Raw genomic sequence first — 25,677 nt, forward strand, 5'->3', positions numbered from 1 at the left:
TGTGTACCTCTCCTTTTTGCGGTGCTCCAGACACTTTTCAATTCTCCACGCAAGGCAGTCGTTTTTCCTTCCCAGTTTTCCTAAACCCAAATTTCATTCCCACACTACAACATCATTCCTCCATGTTGTCCCCTTCTCCTTTGACTGTGGTCTCATCTCATCTCTCCTCCTTGCAGCAGTCCAGTGAGAGTCAGTTGTCTTTCAGCTTTGTCCTGTGTTTTCCACTGTCTCATTTTGCCATTTTTGCGCCAAAAGTGGCAAATGTCCAACTCAAGCAGTCTTTTCAAAAGTCCATTCACACACAGTGAAGTTGCAGCTCGTTGGAAATGCACATCCATCCATCCAGTCATGATGATGCCATTTTTCTCCTTGCTGTCGCTGTCTTGCACAGCTGTTGCTGCTGGACCTTTTCTTCACTGCTCAGGATGCTGCTGTGAGCTCTCGAGATCCATCTCGTTGTTCTGAAACTGCATTTCTTGTCTTCAGGGAGAGATTTTTGGAGCTTGTGTTCTCAGGGTGACAAACACGTGGAAGTTAAGCTGGAAAACAATTCAGCCAAAACTTGGCTTGAGTGTTTCTAATGGTGTTAACCTATAATTTTCTTCCGACTGCTGCACGTGAAAAATTGATCCGGGTCTGCTCTTCACCTGCAAGTGACACACTGAGACATTTTGATCATTCTTCTCATTGCTTAAAACAACACCTCTCCCCTCTCTGGTTCTGAACTCCCCTTTCTTAAAAACCCAGAGAGATTGTAGTTGTTCTACGTTGAAAACCACCAAACCCTCTTCCTATTTTGCTTATTTTTATCAACAATTTTGCTAAAAAGGAAATTTTCGTGTGTCCACCCTAGGGAAGCTGGTGGCCTGCAGTACCACCTTCTCCCTCTAGTTGGAAACAACTGTTACACACATTTCTACACTCCTCTCTCTCTCTCTTTTTTTTTTTCTTTGTTTTTGTTCCCCATCTTCAACATTTTGTAACCCAATTTTTCACTGTTTTTTACACACACATCAACGTTTCCCACACAACCATTCTCTGCAATCTTACACACCACACATTTACTCAATTCTTACCACACAGTCACGTATTGAGTTTTGTCTCTGGCCGCCTGGTGGAACGTCTGCCGATCTACTGGATCTAGATCCCATTTTACTACACGAGGCGTCCCCCGTGAGGCCCTTGCCTTCTACGGACCAAGGAACGAACACCGCCACTCCGTGCACTATAGTACACGGAAATGGATTCCGACAGTGTACCCGGACCGCCGTTCCTGTGACGTACTTGGACCGAACACAGGTCTGGGCCGGCTTCTCCCCAACAACGTGCGCGAGCCACTGTCCTTGTGATGAGCCGTACCCAACACAAGCCTGGGGCCTCAAACCACCAGGTTTTCCTCCCGGAGACTCGAACTCCGGGGTCGGCCAGCGTTCCCCCCCTCGGCCAGACAAAAAACTCTCCATGACTGTATACAAGTTAGCTACAACTCACCCATCTGCAGAAGTCCCTTCAAAATCGATGATCTCGGTGGTGACTGAAACACACGGCTCCGTGACTCCTCCATTTCCTTCGCTTCAACAGCTGGTAGGACAAAGGTACCTTTTCCCTCAGGGGTGATCAGCCCGTTCACGGAACCGTTGTTCAGCGACCACACGGACCACCCTGCTCACAGCGCCATTTTGTTGTGGAAGTTTTACACTTAAATAAAGCCTGCAGACGAGCGGTGAGCGGTAGCTAACATTCTTTTAATTCATGCACACAACATACAACCAAGCTTGTGGAGCCCCCATGGCCGCGGGACCGACGGTCAGCAGAGTCTCTCTGAGCCAAAGTCAACCTCTCAGTTAAATACCTTCTCCAGGAACAAAAGGCAGTACACAGCTGTTTCACACCTTAAGGTTCACACTCCCTTGCTACTTCCCAGAGTCCTCAAGAGACAAAAGACTGGTCCTCTGGAGTTCCTGTTTTCCCAACATCCTGACTACACCCCCTACCATTTGTCTTAAGTATGAGTGTCAGACATGTTAAAACAATGAAATAATGTGATTAATACCTTAGTGAAAGAAATTCCTCTACAGTAGTCATCCAGGTCACGGTAATCTAAAAAGTCGTTTACATTAAGTGATTTAAAAAGACAAATATGTTTATCATAAAACGAACAGCAACACAGTGCAAGAAGAAAAACATGCCGAAGTCTGAACACGACACATTTAAAGGCCGACTTCCTGATTTCCTATTCCGTATGCCACATTGGAGGGTTTTCAACCACGATCCGGCTTTTTAAGGTCGTGCCACAGCGTCTCAATCGAATTCAGGTCAGGAGTCTGACTTCATTTTGTTTTGCTTTAGCATTCAGAGGCGGACTTGCTGCTGCTGTTCTCCTTCAGGATGTTTTGGTAGACGGAAAAATTCATGGTTTCATTTTCCACTGCGAGTCTTCAGGTCCTGAAGCAGCAGCGCAGCCCAGACCATCACACCACCGACGTGTCCGACTGCTGCTCTCTTTACGAAACACTGTTAGCTTGATGTCACCTCAAACGTTCCAGAAAGTTCAGCTATTGTCTCATCCGTCCACAGAATATTTTCCATTTGGGCTTCATCCAGGTGTTTGTTGGCAGACGACCCTTCGTGATCTTGTTGACTTGGTTTCTCAGCTGGTTCTTTAGATCATGACGGGATGCTGGTTCAGTGTTTTATGATTTAGCAGTCTGGCACAAATGGGTTTAATTACAGTTAATTCATGAATTCATGATTTACTAAGGTGGGCAAGGACCTTTCTATGGATAGCTTTTTGTCTTTTAAAACTGTATTTTGTATTTTCTTGGTTATTTTTGTCTAATACTACGATTTGTTTAGAGGTCTGATACAAAGGCAGGTGTTTGTTTGCAGAATCTGAATTTAACAATCATGTCCTTTTGCAACAATTTCCACTTTTATTCTGGCTTTAAATTATAATTTGCAAATTTTAGCTGGTCAAATCCACAAAAAGCAGAAAACACAACCTCCTCCCTGCTGATGCACTGCACCTAATCTCAGTTCCCCCCACCTGCCAATTTAACCCTTGTTATCAATATTACAATAAAATGCATAACATAAAGGCACAAACCCTCTTTCTTGTTCGTCAGTGTCTCCTTAAACATTTATTTCTGTACAAAGGCAGCCGTGGTCTCATCATAACTTCCATATCAGAAGCAGCATGTGCAAGCCAATTTTTAAAGGTCAGAGCAGGAGGTGAATCCTATATGTAAGCTCACGCTCCGAGGTTAAAACAGCACGGCTTGTCATTATTTCCATCCAAGGACAAAACATTCCTGATCATTATCCACAAGCCTAATGCGCCATCATTGCTCAGTGAGGAAGGAGCTTAGCTCAAACACAGATTCTCTGGAGAGGTTTCCAATTAAATGGGAACAAAATGAACTAAAACAGACAAACAAATGAATGTTATTTTCTAAAAAGTTTATTTTTTCCTCCAGAAAGTTTAAATGTGCACTTGAAGAATAGCATCGTTACTCAGGAAAAAACTGTCTTTCTCATCTCTAGCGTAAAAATGAAACCCATTTGCTCCGTGACGTGCAGTGCTGCAGGAGTTTGGCCAGATGGATATTTCAAATTGAACCTGCTAACTGTTCAGGCCAGAGAAGAGGCCTGATCAAGAGAGGGAATCGAGGTCGGGGCACCTGTGATGTTTGGATGGTTAGATGCAAAACACGTGAGCATGAAGAAGACTTCAGTGCACTCATGTTTTCATTTATAAAGAACTATCTGAGCTGTCAAGGTCCTGAGTTGGAGTTTGAGCTAAAACTCACCAGAAGTCAGATCAAAAGGTAACTTTTGGCTTTCAAGTAACTCTCAGAAACTTTCAACTGTGATGTCTCAATGTTGAAAGTGCTGAAACTATAAGTTAGAGGAAAACCTCACAACACAGTCTATTTCTAGGATCACCTGTTTTTTATTAACGGGGGTCTTACTCATGCTTTTCACCGGGGCTCCCTCTACTGTCCAACAGGGGGCGACTCGTTAAAAGTCCTTCAGAAAACGAGCCCTGTGCTCACCTGACCTCAGATCAGTTTATGGTCTGAGCCGCTGGTTTCACATCTTAGTCTCTAAAACCTGATTCTTATTTTCTAAAGTGTGATCTGATAAATCAAAGTTCTTCAAATGCATCACATATCACTGTCAGATGCCTCCTGCACCTCGCTGGTGCGCACAATGCGTTCATAGGCATGGGTGTGATGCACTGGCTGCAGCAGCGCTAATAATGGTCCCATTTTAGAGACGTACAAACGCAGCACAGAGATGCTGGATGGCAGACGGTGGCTTTTCTTATTCAGCCAGGTGACTCCCATCCTTGTACCCTGGTTCATTAAAGGACCGTAGCTTGGGTTCAAGTCCAGCCCCATCTCACCAAGGCTGTGACCGCCACCAAAACCAAATGTTTAAAAAAAGACTATTTTCAGGATGTACGTCTTTATGTTAATGGAGCTTTGACACCAAACATGAAGCAAAGTTCTCTTATTGGCTGTGGGTGCTCGCCCCTTCCTTCTAATGCTGGAAGTTTGTCTCGTCTGCTCGGACTGATATGGTCATTACACAAAGCAGCAAATATTAACAGTGTCTGGTAGCAGCCTACCAGACAAAGCTTAAAGTTATAAAGATAGTGACATTTTCAAAATCTTCCTTAAATGTTAAAGCTTTGCAAAAACTTGGGTAATGCTTGCAAATGGTCAGGCTAGCACAAAGCCTCTGAAGTCTCCAACTTTAACTAGCAAAGCAAAAGCTGTCCTTCAAACAGTGAAATGTGCAAAACTATTTACGTCTTTCAAAACAGATGAATCCACAGTGTCTTATATACAAAGCTTCAGGACGGTTTGTCAGGTTGAGAAATCCTCCGTTTCCCACAAACATCCACCTGACAAACTCTCCACTCTCCTGGTCACATGATCCCTGGTCATAACCTCACCTCCATCACTTCCTGGAATCCTGAAACCAAAGCTGTCTCTCTGCCAGCTCGCTGCTCTGGAGGCGAGCGGCTCTCCCTTTGCCCTGCTCGTCTCCAGCAGGTGTTTCTGATCCACCAATCAGCAAGTGTGCTTTTAACTGTAATCAGTGTTATTCGTGAGCCCGGGAAGGCCGATGACGTTCAAAAGTGCAGAGATGAAGGTCACCTCCAGCAAACAGAGATAAGCAGCGACATGTTATTGAATGTTCTCCTGTATAATCCGACTGAAGCAGCGGCTCAGCGAGAGCAAACCAGCCACACGCTTCCTGTTTGCACCGGCTTTTGTAATTGGATGTATTTGTTTCTTCATCGTTCAGTGCAGGAAAAGCTGTTTGAGGCATTCATTCAAATATCTGATGCAGACAATCTGCGTGTCTTGTTTACGTGCTGCTCGGTGCAGAAAAAACTGTCCAATTTTCTGCCTAAATTCAAAGCAGGTAGATAATAAATAATTCATATAATTGGAGCGGCTGAGCTTCCGTTTATTGGGAAATTTGGAACAGATAGCAGCTGCTCTTTCAGCACTGGGCTTTTTTAAAACTACAGTTTCACAATAATGACAATCAGACCGGCCTCGAGTGACAGCGTGAAATACTAGCAGCACCGTCTGAGCCTGAGAACTGAAGCCCCTCCCCCAGACATGCTCCAGTGTGACCTTTAGATAACAGAGCACAAACTGCGTCCACCTGTGAATCCAACCCACGGCCGACAGCCTCTGCAGCGGTAAGTTTTTAGGGACCCTTCTCCAAATATCTGTGCTTGCAGTTTAGCAAAGAGTCGATCAGAGAACATCATGATGAGCTCACAGGGACACACACCTGCCCGTTTACTGCAAACACGTACCTGTAAAAATATGTTGTTTCAGATTAAACACATTTTAGTATAAAGATCACCAGAGTAAACACAAAAGTCCTGATTTTGCACATTTGAAATAATAAAAACAAACATTTTGATAATTCCCTTTCAAAATAAAACAAACATTTTACTGACTCAGACACATTTAAAAGGACAATGCTCACATCCGCTGTAAGAGAAAGAAAACAGTGACAGTGGAGGTGAAGACAATGAAGGCTGGGCTCACAGCGTCAGAGATTTGAAGAGAGGAAAAAAGTCTCGTTGAGGAGCCTCGGGCGTGAGCAGGTCCATTTCCTGCTCCTCAGTCAGCGCTTTGAAAGAAGTCAGGAAGGCGACTGCGTCGTGCCCTTCAACCAATCAACTTGTGGAAACCAGGCAAAAACAATCACATTTACTGGCTTACACTTTTATCCAGTGTTGAACCTCTCCACTTTTATCCAGTGACAGAAACTCACAGAGTTTCTGTCTGATTTCTCAGACTTTATATCTAATTTAGTTCTGAGCTCAGATAAAATAATTATTGTGGGTGATTTTAACATCCATGTAGATGCTAAAAATGACAGCCTCAACATGGCATTTAATCTGTTGTTAGACTCAATTGGTTTCTCTCAAAATGTAAAAGAACCCACCCACCACTTTAATCACACTCTAGATCTTGTTTTAACATATGGCATAGAAACTGAACATTTAACAGTGTTTCCTGAAAACCCTCTCCTGTCTGATCATTTCTTGATAACATTTACATTTACAATAATTGATTACGCAGCAGTGGAGAGTGGACTTTATCAAAGTAGATGTCTTTCTGAAAGCGCTGTAACTAAGTTTAAGAATATAATCCAGCCACTGTTATCATCGTCAATGCCCTGTACCAACACAGAGCAGAGCAGCTATCTGAACGCTACCCCAACAGAGGTCGATTATCTTGTTAATAATTTCACCTCCTCACTACGTACGACTCTGGATACTGTAGCTCCAGTGAAAACTAAGGTCTCTAATCAGAAGTACCTGACCCCGTGGTATAATTCTCAAACACGTACCCTAAAGCAGATGACTCGTAATCTGGAGAGGAAATGGCGTGTCACAAATTTAGAGGATCATCATTTAGCCTGGAGAAATAGTTTGTTGCTTTATAAGAAAGCCCTCCGCAAAGCCAGAACAGCTTACTACTCATCACTGATTGAAGAAAATAAGAACAACCCCAGGTTTCTCTTCAGCACTGTAGCCAGGCTGACAAAAAATCAGAGCTCTTTTGAGCCAACCATCCCTTTAACGTTAACTAGTGATGACTTCATGAACTTCTTCACAAATAAAATTTTTATCATTAGAGAAAAAATTACCAATAATCATCCCACAGATGTAATATTATCTACAGCTACTCTTAGTACCATTGATGTTAAGTTAGACTCTTTTTTTCCAATCGATCTTTCTGAGTTAACTTCAATAATTACTTCCTCCAAACCATCAACGTATCTTTTAGACCCCATTCCTACAAAACTGCTCAAAGAAGTCCTGCCATTGATTAATTCTTCGATCTTATATATGATCAACCTATCTCTAATAATCGGCTATGTACCACAGGCCTTCAAGGTGGCTGCAGTTAAACCTTTACTCAAAAAGCCATCTCTAGACCCAGCAGTCTTAGCTAATTATAGGCCAATCTCCAACCTTCCTTTCATATCAAAAATCCTTGAAAGAGTAGTTGTCAAACAGCTAACAGATCATCTGCAGAGGAATGGTTTATTTGAAGAGTTTCAGTCAGGTTTCAGAGTTCATCACAGCACAGAAACAGCTTTATTGAAGGTTACAAATGATCTTCTTATGGCCTCTGACAGTGGACTCATCTCTGTGCTTGTCCTTCTTGACCTTAGTGCAGCATTCGATACTGTTGACCATAATATTCTATTAGAGCGATTAGAACATGCTGTAGGTATTACAGGTATTGCACTGCAGTGGTTTGTATCATATCTATCTAATAGACTCCAATTTGTGCATGTAAATGGAGAGTCCTCTTCACACACTGAGGTTAATTATGGAGTTCCACAGGGTTCGGTGCTAGGACCAATTCTGTTTACATTATACATGCTTCCCCTAGGCAGCATCATTAGAAGACATAGCATACATTTTCACTGCTATGCAGATGACACCCAGCTCTATCTGTCCATGAAGCCAGATAACACACACCAATTAGTTAAACTGCAGGAATGTCTTAAAGACATAAAGACTTGGATGGCCACTAACTTTCTGCTTCTTAACTCAGATAAAACTGAGGTCATTGTACTCGGCGCTGAAAAGCTTAGAAATATGGTATCTAACCAGATTCTTACTCTGGATGGCATTACCTTGGCCTCCAGTAACACTGTGAGGAACCTTGGAGTCATTTTTGACCAGGATATGTCCTTCAACGCACATATTAAACAAATATGTAAGACTGCGTTCTTCCATTTGCGCAACATCTCTAAAATTAGAAATATCCTGTCTCAGAGTGACGCTGAAAAACTAGTTCATGCATTTATTACTTCCAGGCTGGACTACTGCAATTCATTATTATCAGGATGTCCAAAAAACTCACTGAAAAGCCTTCAGTTAATCCAAAATGCTGCAGCAAGAGTACTGACAGGGACTAGAAGGAGAGAGCATATTTCTCCTGTTTTGGCTTCCCTTCATTGGCTTCCTGTTAAATCCAGAATTGAATTCAAAATCCTGCTCCTCACATACAAGGTCTTAAATAATCAGGCCCCATCTTATCTTAATGACCTTGTAGTACCATATCACCCTATTAGAGCACTTCGCTCCCGCTCTGCAGGCCTACTTGTTGTTCCTAGAGTATTTAAAAGTAGAATGGGAGGGAGAGCCTTCAGTTTTCAGGCCCCTCTTCTGTGGAACCAGCTTCCAGTTTGGATTCAGGAGACAGACACTATCTCTACTTTTAAGATTAGGCTTAAAACCTTCCTTTTTGCTAAAGCATATAGTTAGGGCTGGACCAGGTGACCCTGAATCCTCCCTTAGTTATGCTGCAATAGATGTAGGCTGCCGGGGGATTCCCATGATGCATTGAGTTTTTCCTTTCCAGTCACCTTTCTCACTCACTATGTATTAACAGACCTCTCTGTATTGAATCGTATCTGTTATTAATCTCTGTCTCTCTTCCACAGCATGTCTTTATCCTGTCTTCCTTCTCTCACCCCAACCGGTCGCAGCAGATGGCCGCCCCTCCCTGAGCCTGGTTCTGCCGGAGGTTTCTTCCTGTTAAAAGGGAGTTTTTCCTTCCCACTGTCGCCAAAGTGCTTGCTCATAGGGGGTCATATGATTGTTGGGCTTTTCTCTGTATCTATGAAGCGCCTTGAGGCGACATTTGTTGTGATTTGGCGCTATATAAATAAAATTGAATTGAATTGAATTGTTTAATCAAACATCTTCTGCTTGCTGCTAATTTATTCGAAGCCCTCGAGTGTTTATTGGCTCCTCTGTTTGATCAACCAATCAGAAATCATTTTCAGCTCTTTCACTTTGTGTTTAAACCCCCAGGCAGAGTCGTCCTGCAGCCCGGCGCCAGTCTGCACACACCGGGCTCTGATTCGACCCTCGTGCTGATCAGCGATCCTCTGAAGATCACCTGATCCCATTTTCTCCATTTCCTGGTCCCAAAATCAAAGACGTGCCAACGGCTGCAACCTTGTTCTCTGGTGGAGACTTTTAATGTTGCCTGGATGTTCTTCTTGCATGAGGGGAAGTTTGTGTACAGCAGTTGTTTAAAGCTATAATGCCACGTGTGCAAAAGCAAAGCAGAAACTCCGACACGGCCCAGAATGGCATGGTGCTGCAGCTCAGAGGTCCTGAGTTCTTTGGACTTGGATTCAGGAGACAGTTGTGCTGCAATAGGCTGCTGGAGGATTCCCATGATGCACTGAGGGTTCACCTGAAGGGGTGCAGGTCTCCTGTCCCTGTGGTCCTGCAGGTACTCCAGAGTGAACATCGGTGATGACTCCAACCCAAATCGTTCTCTAACGTCTTGGCTAACAGTGAACATAGAAATAGTCTTTTTCCAAGACAGACGATTATTTTCTCCTACGACGACTTGGCGCTCAGGGGGTTAACTTATCCCTGCGATGGGCTGATGACCTGTGTGCCTGACGACAGATGGCTTTGGCTGCAGCTTTAGTGCTTTCTGTATATTCAGTTTGTGGGAGAGGACATAAAAGCCTCGTCTGAGTACCGATGAGAGTCTGCATTAAGTCATGTCTGTGGCATTAAGGCCAGCCAGCATTCTCAGCCTCTCTGAGCCAGACAGCGTGGAAATCGCTGGGTGGTTCTCTTTAGCCTGCAGGAGTTTCAGAAGACTCTTGTGATGTGTTTTCTTAACATTGAAATGAAATGAAAGCAAGTTCACGGTGTCTCTAAACATCTTAACTGCAAAGAGGGAGAGAATCCGTCACGGGCGGCGAGCTCCGCTCTCAGCCGCTCTCACAGTCCTCGTTTCTTCTGAGTCACTGCGAGTCTGCGACTGATGGAGCACAAATGACGTAAATGGTGGGATTCATTTCCAGGTGCTGGATGGATATTTAGTTAATGTGGTGCTGCAATAACACGTTACGCAGTTATGTGTTGTCACAAAGTACGTCATTGTTATGCAAATGAGCAACTGCAGAAGGGAGAAACTCGTTTAAACTTGTTGGGGACCTGACCGTGGGCCTGGTGGTCTCATACAGGGACAGCCATTGTTTCCATCTGTTGCATAGATTTGAACTGAACTCAGCGAATGTGCACAGACGTGTTTTATTGATGATTAAATGGACTTGGGGATGTCTGTGTGAGAGCCTGCCTGAGGACGCGTGGCGCTGGGAGAAGCACGGCCTCCTAAGACGAGTCGCGACCTCACTCCAAGCATCGTCCCATCCGCAGCAGAACTACCACACGGCTCGTTTTTGATGCTCTGCAGGTCAAACATCCCCAGCAGGAGCTGAGCGTGACCCCGCTGACCCCAGATTGAAGCGGAGCTCTGAGTCATACTCTGAAGATGTCCTGAAGAAGCACCTCCACCTCTTCAGCTTTTCTGTTTTGGTTTGGAAGAGTCAGATCAGGTCAGGCTGCGCATCAGAATTACGAAGCGGCAGCCGGAGCGCCTTCATCATCATTTTGATTTTGCTTTTATTTTGGATTTTATTTTCACAGAAACTCTGGAGAATGAAGAGTGAGAAATACCAGCAGAGGTTTTTCAGTCCCAAACATGCTGTAATTCTAGCTGCCAGCAAAGAAACTTCAGGTGGGGTGTGACTATCATCACAATGTGTTCAAAGTGCAGCTGAAATGTGGTTTTTATGTCATTACAAAGCTGATGAATCTCTGTCTGCTGCTTGTGAGCCCAGCTGTGGGGACGATGCAGGTAGTAAGACATATGCAGATAAGCAGGGTTGAGGGATCAGGGTTAGAGGAAGGAAAGCTTCACCGAGTGCTAAGCTACAGCTCAGGGCTGCTTCCAGTCAAATGTAAAGAGTTTGAAGCCTCTGCCTCAAGTCAAGGATTTCACTCGGCTTTCATAGGGTCAGGGGTCAGAGCAGGAGGATGAACACGAAGCTGTTGATTTATTGGGTAAAATATGTTTGTATCATCACCTGGACCACAAACTGGGCCATGACCGAAACAATGAGACTGAGTGTACAAGGCGCGAGACTGAGCTTCCTCTGAAGGATGCTTGGGCTCCCCCTGAGAGATAGGGACTAGGAGGCAACTGGAGAGGTTCAGCATCTCACCAGGAGGCTTCCTATGTGAGGTGTTTTACTTGGGTCCTACTGAGAGGAGAAACGCTGCAGAAATTGTCTCTTTTCACAACCGAGTCGGGCCCTGCTGGCCACTAGAAGGAATGTAGGTTTGGCTCAATAGATGTTCAGTCACACTGGAGTAAAAGTAGGACAGCAGCCTTCTTGTGACTGGGAGAAATCAGCGGTTGCTGGGACTGCATTTGGTGACCGACTCTGAGCGTGCAGCTGGACGACTGTTTCTTTCACAGCTGGCAGGAGGCAGATAACTGTGTGCATTTTGTCTGCAATGCATGGCTTTGCAGTCGAGGACCAGATTCAGCTGGTTGCAAACTGCTTATATGGTAAAGTAGGTTTACCGCGTCCGTGCCATTTTGTAATTGTCTCTATTTGAGAAGCAAATTCTGTTTTAGATCTTTGAGGTTCTGGCTGGACTCGACTTTTGTGAATGCTGATGGTGATTCGTTTGTCACAGATTGTCTGTAATTGACAACTTCACCTAATTTGCTCTCACACTGACTCTCTTATCACAGTTTTTATGTACGAAAGTTGCTTTGATGTGGCTCGACCCTTGTTCCCGTCTTCAAAGCAGCCGTTTCAAACACAACAAGATCACAACTGTATCGCACACACTTGCACACAAACCACTGTTTGTGACTGCAGTGTAAAGAAAGCATCTCGTCTCTGAGTGTCCTCTCCTACATTTCTAAAAGTTACTTGTGTGTTTGAGTGATGCATGTTTTTCACTGCTCAGTATCAGAAGCAACCTTTCTACTTCACAGCGAGCTGTTGGACTTCAGCCGACTCTCTGACGTGAAAAGAAACCTGTATGTCTTAAGTGATATAAAAGCCTCTTTATGCAGCACAGACACGTGTGGGCCTGAGATGCTGCTTCACCGTTTCTAAACCTTTCTTCTTTATCTTCAAAGCGCCTCTGGCACATTCAGCAACAGCTGGTTCTTGACGTCTTGTGTATTATGTGTTGCATAATCTGAGCTCGTGCTGACACAGTTGCAGAGGCAGACGTGTGCAACATCATCATGCAATGCATTCATCCGCTCTCAGCCTCCAGTTAGCAAGATGAGAAATGACTCCTGCAGGTGGCTTGTTTCAGTGCAAGGAGGGTTTTTGTAACGCTGCAGCCAGTTCGCCACAGCCTCCCCCCGACTATCCGTCTGCCTGCTGTCGGGTTGCCAGGTTGGAGCCCAGCCTGTGGGTATGGGGAGCTGCTGCGTGTTAGATGAATGGCCCACGGCTGCTGTCAGGCTGCCAGCTCAGCGCCGAGCCAGGCAGCTGGACCTGTAGAAACCTTTGTGCATCTTCTCCCTCGGGGCTGTTTGCATTTCTCATGACAACTGGAGGCGGCTGTGAGTCTCCTTCAGCCACAGATACAGGCAGCAGGAGCTTCACACTGCAAACTTAGAGGGAAATCCAAGTGTTTGATCTTTTCAGCAGTGTCAGATGTTTGTTAATCCTTTATTAGTTTTGGAGCACTGAACGTGCAAAGGCACACACCATATAGAATTATTTATGCACATTAATCACACTTTTGATGGGATAAACATGCTCGAAAATGCAAAAATACTTTATGAGCATTTTTTATTTAGTTATTTAAGCTTTATTTCTCCAGGATAATAGAAAATATTCAGTTTTCAGAGCGTCCAGGCCAAGACAGATGGTGGTAGAATCAAGGGTGGTGCACAGAATATTAACACACAGAAACACAGAGGACAGAGAATACTTACAGAAGTATGACATATATGAGCCTCACCGCTCAGGAACCGTAAAACATCTGAGGTCATCGTCGCCTCGGGGTAGAAACGAGCAGGCTGAAGTAACAGCCGCAGGTGATTTAAGACGATTTTAGATTCATTCAGTCCAAAACTGCCTAAGATTTAGTTGTTTTTCGCTGGTTTCAGCAGGGAAGAGCTGCTCATTTCAATGCTCTTTTTCTAATTTAATATGAACTTCTGGGACAGGCGGAGGAATGAGTTCTGGGATCCAAGAAATTAATAGCTTACCTCTGCCTCCTGACATCTGACCCACGTTAACACATGGACTGGACATACACACACCCACAACCACCTACACACACACACACAATGGACAACTGTACCCTCAAACACACAATAATAACATGGACTGAACCACCACTCACAACCACCAGCACTTTATAGCCTCTTAACTGCACTACTGTATAGATAATCATACGATCATTTTTAATTCTACAACTGTTTACAACTTGCTTAGTTCCCATTTCTGTGTAGTTTTTTTTTTTTTTTCATATTTATAGCCTGTACATACTTATTAGGGGTGCAACGATACTCATATCGACATTGAACCGTTCGATACAGTGCTTTCGGTTCGGTACGCATATGTATGAACAATACAACATTTTTAATTTATTTTATCAACTTTCCTTCTGACGATGCTGTCTGTGTTGAGCGCTCAATGGATCTGCGCTCGACAGTGCAGCCTAAGACTGAGCAGCGCAAGCTAGCAAGACAGAAGCTAAGCTCGTTGCAACATGGCAAATTGAACCTCCCCCACCCTCATTCAGATCTGGCGTTTGGAACTATTTTGGTTTTCATGTGACGTATGACCCTGAAGGTAAGCGCGTCATGGACTAAAGTAAAACAGTATGTTTGATGTGCCAGCAATGCTCAATTACATGGGTGGAAACTAGTGCGTTAGCGCAGTTAGCTCGTTAGCGCAGTTAGCGCAGTTAGCTCGTTAGCGCAGTTAGCTCGTTAGCGCAGTTAGCGCAGTTAGCTCGTTAGCGCAGTTAGCTCGTTAACGTGTTGGCCGTCCAGCCCCACGCACGGCGATCCGCGGTATCTCGTTAACGGAGATTTGCCGTGTTGTGGCGTTAACGTCATTTCAGATTAACGCTGACAGCACTAGTGGGAACACAACGAATATGACTGCACATTTACTCTGACATCATCCTAGTGCAAAGACAAGTGGAAGCAGACAAAAACAACAAGCAGCATGCTGCAAACTTTACCGAGTCATTTAGACAGCCGTTAGCACATGATTCTCCTTATGGGGACCTGATATGTTTAATATGCTGCTGAGAATATAGCCCAGAAGAAGCGTATAGTAGAGCTTTTATTTTGGAAAGAGACATTTCTCTGTAATAAACTCTCTTTTCCAAAGATGAGTGATTTCTCCATCAGATAGATTTATTTTTATTACTTTGTTGTTTCAGCAACATTAAATTTAAAAACTGTACTTTTGAGTTAAAATATATATTTATAAATGACAAATTAAAAAAGCATGAACATTTTTTTGTTAAAAAATATCGAACCGTGAATTGAATGAATGAATGAATCAAAGTATCGAACCGAACCGTGGATTTTGTGTATCGTTGCACCCCTAATACTTATAGTTATAGCATATTCATAACATACTTCATACTGTGTACATTATAACATACCATAATAGACCTATTTCTGTAATATACTTACATATCTATATTATTGCTAATATATACTGTAATATATCTATATCATGGCTAAAGCACTTCTGGATGGATGCAAACTGCATTTCATTGCCCTGTACCTGAGACATGTGCAATGACAATAAAGTTGAATTCTATTCTATTCTATTCTATTCTATTCTATTCTATTCTAATATTCTGCAAGTGGAAGTTTTCTTGCCTCAGTGGAGTTAAAGGCTTAAAGAAGAGGACGATTTCTCACAGGCTGCTGAATGTGTTGTCAAATAGAGCGCCATCAATTATAAAGTGCTGAATACTGAGACAGGGGCTCACTCTCAGAGCTGGACTGCAGTGATACGTGATGCAAAAATGCTTCCTGCAAAATTGTGATGCTTCTTTCACTGAGTCACTCAGACTGAGTCCAGACAACCGCAACTCGTCTGCAACTCGTCTCCTCGCATTGCAGGATTTGGCTGTACAACTATATAAATATATACATATATAACAGTGAGGTCATTTTGTTTTTAGATTGCCGTCCTGCAGCAACTACATCACCGTCTTATTGGAGTTTTATTGCTCTCGTGAGGATGTTGCTGTGTGAGTGTTGCTTAAGGGAAACAAAGTTGCACAACGTGCAGAAAGCGGCGTGTTTTCTCTCAGTTTCACTCATCCTAACGCCTACGACGGTTGCTCTCACTGCGTGTTTGAGCACAACTCAAACCCTCACATGGATTTTTACAGGAAACTTTCCTAAAGTGTTTTTATTTTTTCCTCTGGCTGCGTTTAAACAGCACAATGTGTGGTGACATTTTTAACTTGTGTACACAGACACTGGGAGATCTGCTCAGGATGAAGAAATCACCGATGACCTCACACAGTGCCGGTCCTCTGTGAATATGGATTAAGGTTAATCCTGCACAAAGCTCCACTTTCCACTCTCATCTCTTTCTTTGAGCTTTTCAAACCACTGGAGAAATCTATGACCTAATGGCATGTTAGTCATGAGATGACTGTTTTGATTTTCAATAGCAGCACCAAGGACGTGACTGGATGGCAGTCCAGTACATGCTAATGACTTCTATCTGCACACAACAGTCTGGATCCTGCAGGAAAAATAGGCCAGTGGAAACTGAAATGAGAAGCAATCTGTGGATGTGATCACTCCTCTTTAATGGGACTCGGTGGAATTTGTACAGAGTGGGCCTGTCAATCAGAATACCTAAACAAAGAAGAAAATGTGCTGCTCAAATATTGATGCAATTCACTGAGGTTTCAGAGAAAACACAGCGTCCCACAGGCGTCTGGGGATAAAGACATCTGAAATATTTATGAGCTTTTCCTGTTCAATTTCATTTTAAAACCAACTGTAAATAAACCAGATTCATACGTATTCATTATTCTCCAACCTGAAAATCTGCACACACACACACACACACACACACACAGAGATGTGTGCTCTCTGTGAATATAAAGATATTAATTCTAATTCTAAAGTCAGAGCTCTGTTTAAAAACATGACATGGTGTGTCCTCGTCACCATGCCCCACCCAACACATTTAAAATGTAAAAGTGAAAGTAAACTGGTGTTTGTGCGTCAGTCTCTGAGTCTCTGCTGAGTCACGCTGCTTCCTGCTTCTGCAGTCTGACTGAGGATCAGATTTAACGGGACTGCAGGATGAAGATGCTGCTGCTCCTCTTACTGGGTAAGAAAGACGCTGTGATGCTCTGCATGCACACACACACACACACACACACACACACACACTCACGCAGTCAGCACTGAAAATCCACCCACACACAGACCTGTACCTACCCCCATCACTCCCAAGACAGATGGTTTTAAGGGTGAGTGAAAAGAGGCAGCAGTAATACAGAGACACTATTTCCTGAATGTGCACTGTTTCACATGGTCATCGTAGTCAAAGGAGCTTGCAAAGAAAAGCGTCTGGACTTCTTTAAGTTACTTGAAGACGTTTCACCTTCATCCGAGAAGCTTCTTCAGTTCTAAGGTCAAATGGTGGAGAGTCCCAGATATAAACCTAGTGGGAGTTTCCCCCCAAAGAGGGACAAAAGGACCCCCTGATGATCCTCCAATCACCTGAGCCAAGGTGTAGAACTGGGTGTGGGTCCCAATCAACCAGAGTTTCGGTTGAGTTTATTGTGAAACCTGGCCCCACCTTATCATGTGATTTCCTGAGGTCAGATGGCCCAGGATGTGAGTGGGCGTTCAGGCGTCTGGGGAAGGAACTCAAAACTGGATTATAGATGGCAGAGAGTTGGTGTCGTAAACCACCGCCTCTGTTCAAAGATGGTCGCTCACAGTGGACATAGATGCTTCTTTCACTCCTCTTTCAAACCATCTGTCCTCTCTGTCCAAAATGTGAACATTGGCGTCTTCGAAAGAGTGACCTTTGACCTTTAGATGCAGATGGACAGCTGAGTCTTGTCCTGTGGAGGTGGCTCTTCTGTGTTGTGCCATGCGCTTGTGAAGTGGCTGTTTGGTCTCTCCAATGTAGAGGTCTGAGCATTCCTCGCTGCTGTACAGCAAACACCACATTGTTAAGTCTGTGTTTTGGAGTTTTGTCTTTCGGGTGAAACAGTTTGTGTCTGAGTGTGTTGCTGGGATGTCATTCTTGGAGAAAAGTCTCCTGAAACTCTCCAAAAAGCAATATTATTACATCTTAGTATTATTTGTCATCTGCATGTTGAATTCTACAGTTCACATATTTTGATCATATTGTGTATTCTGGTGGTTTTCACACTCTTGTCTTACGGTGTGTTCACACCGAACGCGATGGACGCGAACAAAAACGCACCAAACGCCCCTAATTTGACGCGTGCACATTCGCGCCTCAACGCGTGTCCAAGAAAAATCCATCGCGCGTCAAAATATGATATTTTGACGCGCGATGGATTTTTCTGAACCGGAAATGTGGGAGGGATGTGGGAGGAAGTTGTGCCAGACCGGTATCTTTGCAAGATGGCAGCTGTCGAGTTAGCGCTTGAAGAGAGAGTCTCCCTTCTCTATGTACTGTGGAGAGCAGAGCAGCGGCGTAAAAGACGCCCTCGCCCAACATTTAGAGAACAACAAGTGTTGCTTTTCACACAGTTTTAGATCTTTTTGTCAGATGTTTTCTGAAGGATAGAAACATCTAAGTTTCTGCAGCATGTGATTGATGATATTTGCTCAGCTCTGAGTTCTAATTGTAGCTGATGTGAAATGACTGAACCATCCTAGTGACAGTTCTGGATCTTAGACTGTAGGATCCACAGGATCCACAGGACTGAAGAGTATCTGCTGCATTTACTCAAAGAGCTTCTGATGGTCCCGTTCAGCTCTTCCAGGTTCCCATCCCAGTGCTGAGGGAATGATCTGTATTCCTCACTGTGAGGAAGAGGCTGGGAACCCAGATTTCTATCCACAGATCACAGAAATCAGATTCTCTCGATCTTCCTCATTAAGACTGACTTGTACAGTTTTATAAATCTAACAGCCTGAATTTGGAGACCTGACCAGAGTCGGTGCTCAGCTCTGCTGGGTTCATGGAGGATTGGAGGGTCACTGTCAGATGGTCCACTGGTGATTCTGTTATTCCCACTATTCAAACTAAACCACAGCTGAGAGGAAAGAGTCTTGCACATGGTCACATGGTTTGTGTCTGATGTAGAAATAAATTGATGAGCTCTGAGACTCACTCCTGTTTTCTCCTCTGCAGCAACCTTAATGGGAGCCATAGCAGACATGCTGACACGTCTCAGGAGGAGGAGGGCACCAAATGCAGAGGTCAAAGGGGACCAATGTTCCCTCTTAGCTGCGCACGTGCGCACAGAAAATCTGCGTTGCGCACAAAAAAAATCTAACCTGAATTGAAATTAAAATTAAAACGTTAACAATTCTGTTTTGCAGTGTGAGTCAGTGACTGGCTGCTCCAGTATGGGATCAGAACGATGCCACCTTATCCCGAAGTCCAGCCAATGATGCGATTCACATTCGTATATACGCAGCTAATCAACGCCGCTGACGGGCTTCCTGCTCACGTTCCTGTTTAGAGGCACAGTCGGCCTGTACAATGGAGAAAACTGAACACAGGAATATTTGGATTTTCTTCTTTTTCTCTGCTCATGTTCAACTTGTCTGATTCAAGCTGGGAATATTTATTAGAAATAAAGTGAATAATATTATTTTATTATCACGTTGATGCAGCACATGGTTCAGTTAGCTTTGTATAAACACACGTGTTAGAAATGTTCTTCAATCAGCTCTTTTTACTCTCATTTCACAGCCAGGACTTTTTTCTTTTACTTTTACTTGAGTAAAGAAGTTGAATTAGTACTAGTTAACAGTAGTACTTCTACTTCAGTACACACTGTGTGTACTTTTACCACCTGTGTCTGAGACCTCCTTCAGGGTCCACCTGAAGCTCTCAGTCTGCTGTGGAAAAAGGAAATCCAGGTGAGTTTCTCCTGATCACCTGAGGCCGTCATTACTGTGTGAACCCACACACCACTCCTCACTCCTCCACCCGCTGCACACAGTCACTGAGTACAGACCGGCTGATTCCTGTAAAGGGAGAGGCAGGAAGAGGCGGAGCAACAGCTGAAAAACAAGAAGCTCAACGTCATTTTGCAGAAGTGAAAGTGTGAGAGAGCAGCAGCAGAGCTGCAGTCGAGTCCTGTTTGCCTCTAAAAGAAGATTCACCGGAGTCCATCAGGTTTCTCTCAGCAACAGTGGTGAGTGCAGCTGATCACACTTCCTGTTTCTACACAAATCTTCACTCTGTTCACTTCATCAGGACTCATCACAGTCACACTGGATCCATAGAAATCTGCTCATGTAACCACAGATCCACTGTAGGAACATCGAGCTGCTGCTTCAGTCTCACACTTCCTGGTTATTCATCACTTCCTGTTCCTATTAGATTGATTCTGGATCTGATTGATCATAAGGATTACAGACGTGAAAACACCTATTTATTCTTTATTGATATAAAGCCTTTGATACTGTAAACCAGTAGATTTTGGTCAGTACTTCAAAAAGTCATTCACACATTTTACAAAGATTATCTGACTTAGTGTATCCTGTAAGAGTCACAGATGTTCCTAAATCATTCAGAAAACAGTCGATGCTGCACTTTATAACTTTGTGTGGAAACATAAATCTCATTATTTAAACAGATGTTTAATATACTGGATCAAACAGTTAATAACACATTTCTGAGGTTTATGATTCATCGTCCTCCTCACTGTCAGTTCTACTGGAACAGTCACTGTTTAATATTAATGGCTCGTTGATCTGGACTTACAATAAGAAGTATTTAGTCACCAACAAGGTCGAAGTTTACTTCACAGTAATTGATGGAATATATCCAACAAACTGATTTATTCAAGTATACAAATGATCTGGATGAATCTTGGACCTTCTGTAAAACAGAGAAACAATTTCACATCTTTTTAACGACTGTATTTATCTTCATCCCCAAAAGTTGATCCTGTCCATCTGGACGCTGCACTGTACAGCAGACACTACGATGTTAGGTTTGTGTTGGGATGAACCAGTTTGTGTCTGAGTGTGTTGCTGGGTCTCCACCAGTTACTCTGAGAACTGAAGAAGCTTCTCTGATGAAACGTCTTCAAGAAACTCAAAGAAGTCCAGACGCTTTTCTCTCCAAGCTCCTCAGACTACTGACGCTTGTTTCTCTCTTTTTAAAAATGAAATTTAAAGTGAATTTTGAATCAAATGTTTCTTTTCTTTCTCCCTCAGAGTGCAGACATGTCTGCTGCCAGCAATCTGCGATCTGAAGATCAGTTTCTGTGCTCCATCTGTCTGGATGTGTTCACTGATCCAGTCTCTACACCATGTGGACACAACTTCTGCAAAACCTGCATCAGTCAGCACTGGGACATGAATCAGAGCTGTCAGTGTCCCATGTGTAATGAGACTTTCTACACTCGACCTCAGCTGAGGGTCAACACTTTGTTCTCTGAGATGGTTGCTCAGTTCAGACGTGAAGCTCAGCAGAAAGCCAGCAGCAGCAGCTCAGAGCAACAAGCTGCCAAACCAGGAGAAGTTCCCTGTGACGTCTGCACTGGAACCAGACTGAAGGCCCTGAAGTCCTGCCTGGTGTGTCAGACCTCCTACTGTCACACTCACCTGGAGCCTCATCTGATAGCTACAAGTCTGAAAAGACATCAGCTGATTGAGCCTGTGGAGAACCTGGAAGGCAGGATGTGCAGGAAGCACGATAAACTCCTGGAGCTGTTCTGTAAGACCGACCAGACATGTGTCTGCATGCTCTGCTCTGTTTTAGATCACAAGAACCACGAGTTTGTTCCTCTGAGAGAAGAATATGAAGGAAAGAAGGCAGAGCTGGAGAAGACAGAGGCTGAGATTCAGCAGATGATCCAGAAGAGACGACTGAAGATTCAGGAGATCACAGAGTCGGTGAAGATGAGTAAAGATGCTGCAGACAGACAGAAAGCAGAAGGTGTTCAGGTCCTCACGGCTCTGATGGAGTCTGTTGAGAGACGCCTGAAGGAGCTCATGAAGGAGATCGAAGACAAACAGGAAGCTACAGAGAAACAGGCTGAAGGTCTCATCAAAGATCTGGAACAGGAAATCTCTGAGCTGATGGAGAGAAGCTCTGAGGTGGAGCAGCTCTCACGCTCTGAAGACCACCTCCACCTCCTCCAAAGCTTCTCCTCCCTGAAAGCTGCTCCACCCAGCAAGGACTGGACAGAGGTCAGAGTTCATCCACCATCATATGAGGGGACTGTGGGGAGAGCTGTGGCTCAGCTGGAGGAGACAGTCTGGAAACTCATGAAGAAGAAGCTGTTTGATGCTGCAGAGCTGCAGAGGGTCCAGCAGCATGAGGTGGACGTGACTCTGGATCCTGATACAGCTCATCCTGAACTCATCCTGTCTGATGATGGAAAACAAGTTTATCATAGTGATGTGTGGAAGAAACTTCCAGACAACCCAGAGAGATTTTCTCTGTGTGCTTGTGTTTTAGGAGAGCAGAGTTTCTCTTCAGGCAGATTTTACTTTGAGGTTCAGGTTAAAGGAAAGACTGAGTGGGATTTAGGAGTGTCCACAGAGTCGATCAACAGGAAGGGAAACATCACACTGAGACCTCAGGATGGTTTCTGGACTGTAGTGATGAGAAATGGAAATGAGTACATTGCTTGTGATTCCCCTTCAGTCCCCCTCTGTCTTCATCCTGGTCCTGAGAAGGTGGGGGTGTTTGTGGATTATGAGGAGGGTCTGGTCTCCTTTTATGATGTAGGTGCTGCAGCTCTGATCTACTCCTTTACTGGCTGCTCCTTCACTCACAAACTCCACCCATACTTCGAACCCAGTCTGAATGATGGAGGTAAAAACTCTGCACCTCTGATCATCTGTCCTGTCAATCAAACTGATCAACGACTGATTTAATTTGATGAATGATTGATTTTTCTTGAAGGGAACAAATGAACATCTTGAGTGTAAATCCTCTACAGTCTCCATGTTTCTATAGAATCTGATCATCAGGACTCTGATTCACACTTTGATTCTCATGGAGTTTGATTTGAACAGAAGAAAAGTTGAATCAGGAAATGTTCCCACTGATGGAGACTCGAGCTGAAGAGCAAATATCAGAGAATAAATGTCCAAAAGCTTCATTTACAATAAAGTTTGTTCAATGCTTTGAGTGAATCCAGACTCATGTGTGGCTGTTATACGGAGCATCAGAGTCCAGCTGAGTTATGTTGGATACAAACTGCTTATTTTGGCTCTGTGAGGAGTTTTGTTCACTGAAAACTGATGAGACGGATAATATTCAAAGAACTCTGTAGAGATTCATGCATCCATGTGCTCCACCTGCAGGTGTGGAGGAGAAAGGTGGAGCACAGACTGCTGCATCCTTCCAGTCACATCATTTTGATGATTATATTTGCATGTTGTGATGATTTGGGTTAAAGATCAACAGAGTTGAACGGCTGCAGTCACAGCATGAAGACGATGCTGAAGCTGAGCTGTCAGTGAACATGTTTCACTGACAGCTGCAGTCTCTGTTAGTCTGCATGTTCAACACACACACAACTTTCCCCCTGAGGCAACGATCCAGCAACAACACAAAGAACAGCTGCAGACACACACACACACGATTGTGCGCTCCCTTTCAGTCTGAACTCTCAAACACACAAACAAACAATGTCGTACTGTTACTTCTTCAGTAACAATGATTTGAGGTCTCTACCAGTGTCTCTTGTTTTGACCTTTGACCTATTTATTCCTTATACCTTTTATCTGATATTTTCACCTTATTGATTGATTATATATATCTATTATATTTTATCGCCTTACCTTATTTTGACCTTTGAACTATGTCCTTGTTAGCCTTGATAAACCTTGATCTTCCTTCATCAAACGTGAAATTTCTTTCACCAAACTCACAGCGACAGTAACTGACAGTGAATTATTTTAATGTTCTTCATTGCATTTGTTAGAAACATTTTATTTTCCTTTAATTGCGGGACTTTGGTTAAGTTAAATCCGATGTATTAACCGACCTTTGAGGTGAAGTGCAGCTGCGAAGAACGCTACGGCAGGCAATGAGGTGCGTTTAATGTCACTCTGTTAATTTGAGCGTCCATAAATTGAATGTCTTGTTTTTTTCTTACTTTATTATTTCTATTTTATTGGAGAATTAGGCCATTGAATTAAGATAGATTTTATGTTGTTGGTTGTAAAGATCTGGATGGATATTTTATTCTGTATTTCTTAGAGGTGGGAATCACCACACATCCCACGATACAATATTATCACAATACTTAACACACGATACGATATTATTGCAATTTTTTAAATATTTTGCGATATTCAGATTCTGTACATAAAGGTAAACTTTATCAATATTCATTTTCTCTAATATCAAAGTCTCACACTCAGTCTTTCTCTCATTTCAGTTTGATTGTTGACAAACTGAACGGTTTGTATTACAGTCTAGTCCAACTTAACTGAATCAACCATCTGGTACAATTATAGCTATTCTGAACTATGCAGTTTATGAAAACTATGCAGCCCCTTCAGCAACTGAAGAATTTGAAAGTAAATTAAAACAAAATATAATTTTACATTAAAAAGTTTTAAACTTACTTAAAATAAAACATGTCTTAAATTAAAATAAGTAAACTGTCATGTTTATTGCTGCCAAAAACAAGTTAAACACATTTGGACAGTGAAGGAATGTCAGGATTCTTGCTCAGAAAAAGGATCAACATGCTCTAAAGTCAGAACACAAAAACCTTTTTGTAACAAAATATCGATTTCTGCTGTCCCTGTATCCATACATTATTAGCAAACAAAATATCACCATGCTACATAGTATCGATTTTTCCCCCACCCCTAGTATTTCTACTTTTCAAGACTTGGTGAATTGCCTTTTTCTACTTTTTGTTTAGTTTTGTTAAAATTAGCAGCAGTGAGAAGTGTTCAGCCCCTCTGACCATCACCAGTAGGCGGTAGGTGAAGTGTCTTGCCCAAGGACACAACAACCAGGACAGAGAGCCCGGGACTCAAACCGGCGACCTTCCGGTTACAGATGCGCTTCCCAACCCCCTGAGCCACGGTCGCTCAACCACCGTATACAAATTCAAATTCAAATTTTATTTGTCACACACACACAACCATACACAGTATGACATGGGGGTGAAATGCTTGTAGCTGTACGATGCCCGACCATTAAATGACAGAAAAAAGTTTTACAGTATTTACAATTTACAGGTTACTACAAAATTTACAAATTAACTTAAATTTACAGTAAAAAATGTGCAAAGAGCAGAAAGAGATTATAAAGATTATAAATTATAGGAAATGTGTGGTGGTGCGTGTGGTGATGTGATGTGTGGGAGAGTCCAGTCCTAAATCTGGTTCAGGGCCCGAATAGCCTGGAAGAAGCTCCTCCTCCTTCTCTCTGTTTTGGCTGGAAAAGAACCCGACACCAAAAACTGAACCGTAGAAAAATGTTTTGTTGCAGATAAACTATTAACTTTATGTTTTTTATTTTCAGCTCATACCATCATTAAAGCATGTTAGAACACACATGTAGGATTTCACAAATCATCGCTCCTAAATTTAATCGTATCCATAACAACAGTTTGTACGTGTTCGCTTTGAAAACATCACATTCTTTATGTTAGTTGGTTTAGACGAGTGATCTCCAGGATGAATGAGGGCAGAGTTTCATGGAGACTGTTTAAGTGTAAACCTGGATTAAAAACCCCACATTTGAACACCTTCATCAGTGGCTGTGACCATGTTGAAGGACTAATGCTGACGTGCTCTGACACTCATTAGCATAGAAAACAAAGTGGTGAAAGCACAGAGCCCTGAGGAGCTCCACTGGACGGTCTGTTCACAGAACTTACATTTAATTATTTCACTTTTATTTACATGCAAAACACCCTCAGAGAGAACAGCTGTTTCAGAGCTGCCAGCGTTATTGGAAAGATGAACTGAAATCCTAAAATAGTCCAATTTATGACAAACTAACACGGTGAAATGTTGCAGGGTTAAAATGTGTCGATGGACGAACTCTTTCAGTATGAGATCAAATAATACAAAAAACCTGAAGGTGAGGAGGAAT

At 43.2% G+C, this 25,677-nt stretch overlaps 1 long non-coding RNA gene and 1 pseudogene across 2 annotated transcripts in view; one reads left to right on the forward strand and one right to left on the reverse strand.

Annotated features, from left to right (window-relative positions):
- LOC146513398 (uncharacterized) overlaps nucleotides 1-25,677 on the reverse strand; it is a 225,019-nt gene that overhangs the window by 135,280 nt on the left and 64,062 nt on the right. The gene's annotated exons all lie outside the window — the stretch shown is intronic.
- LOC146513402 (E3 ubiquitin-protein ligase TRIM21-like) lies at nucleotides 19,612-22,736 on the forward strand (annotated as a pseudogene). The gene is made up of 2 exons (XR_014875221.1): nucleotides 19,612-19,783; nucleotides 20,814-22,736. The product of XR_014875221.1 is annotated as an E3 ubiquitin-protein ligase TRIM21-like (transcript).

Source organism: Neolamprologus multifasciatus, chromosome 7, assembly GCF_963576455.1.
Source record: "Neolamprologus multifasciatus chromosome 7, fNeoMul1.2, whole genome shotgun sequence".
Taxonomy (NCBI): Eukaryota; Metazoa; Chordata; class Actinopteri; order Cichliformes; family Cichlidae; genus Neolamprologus; species Neolamprologus multifasciatus.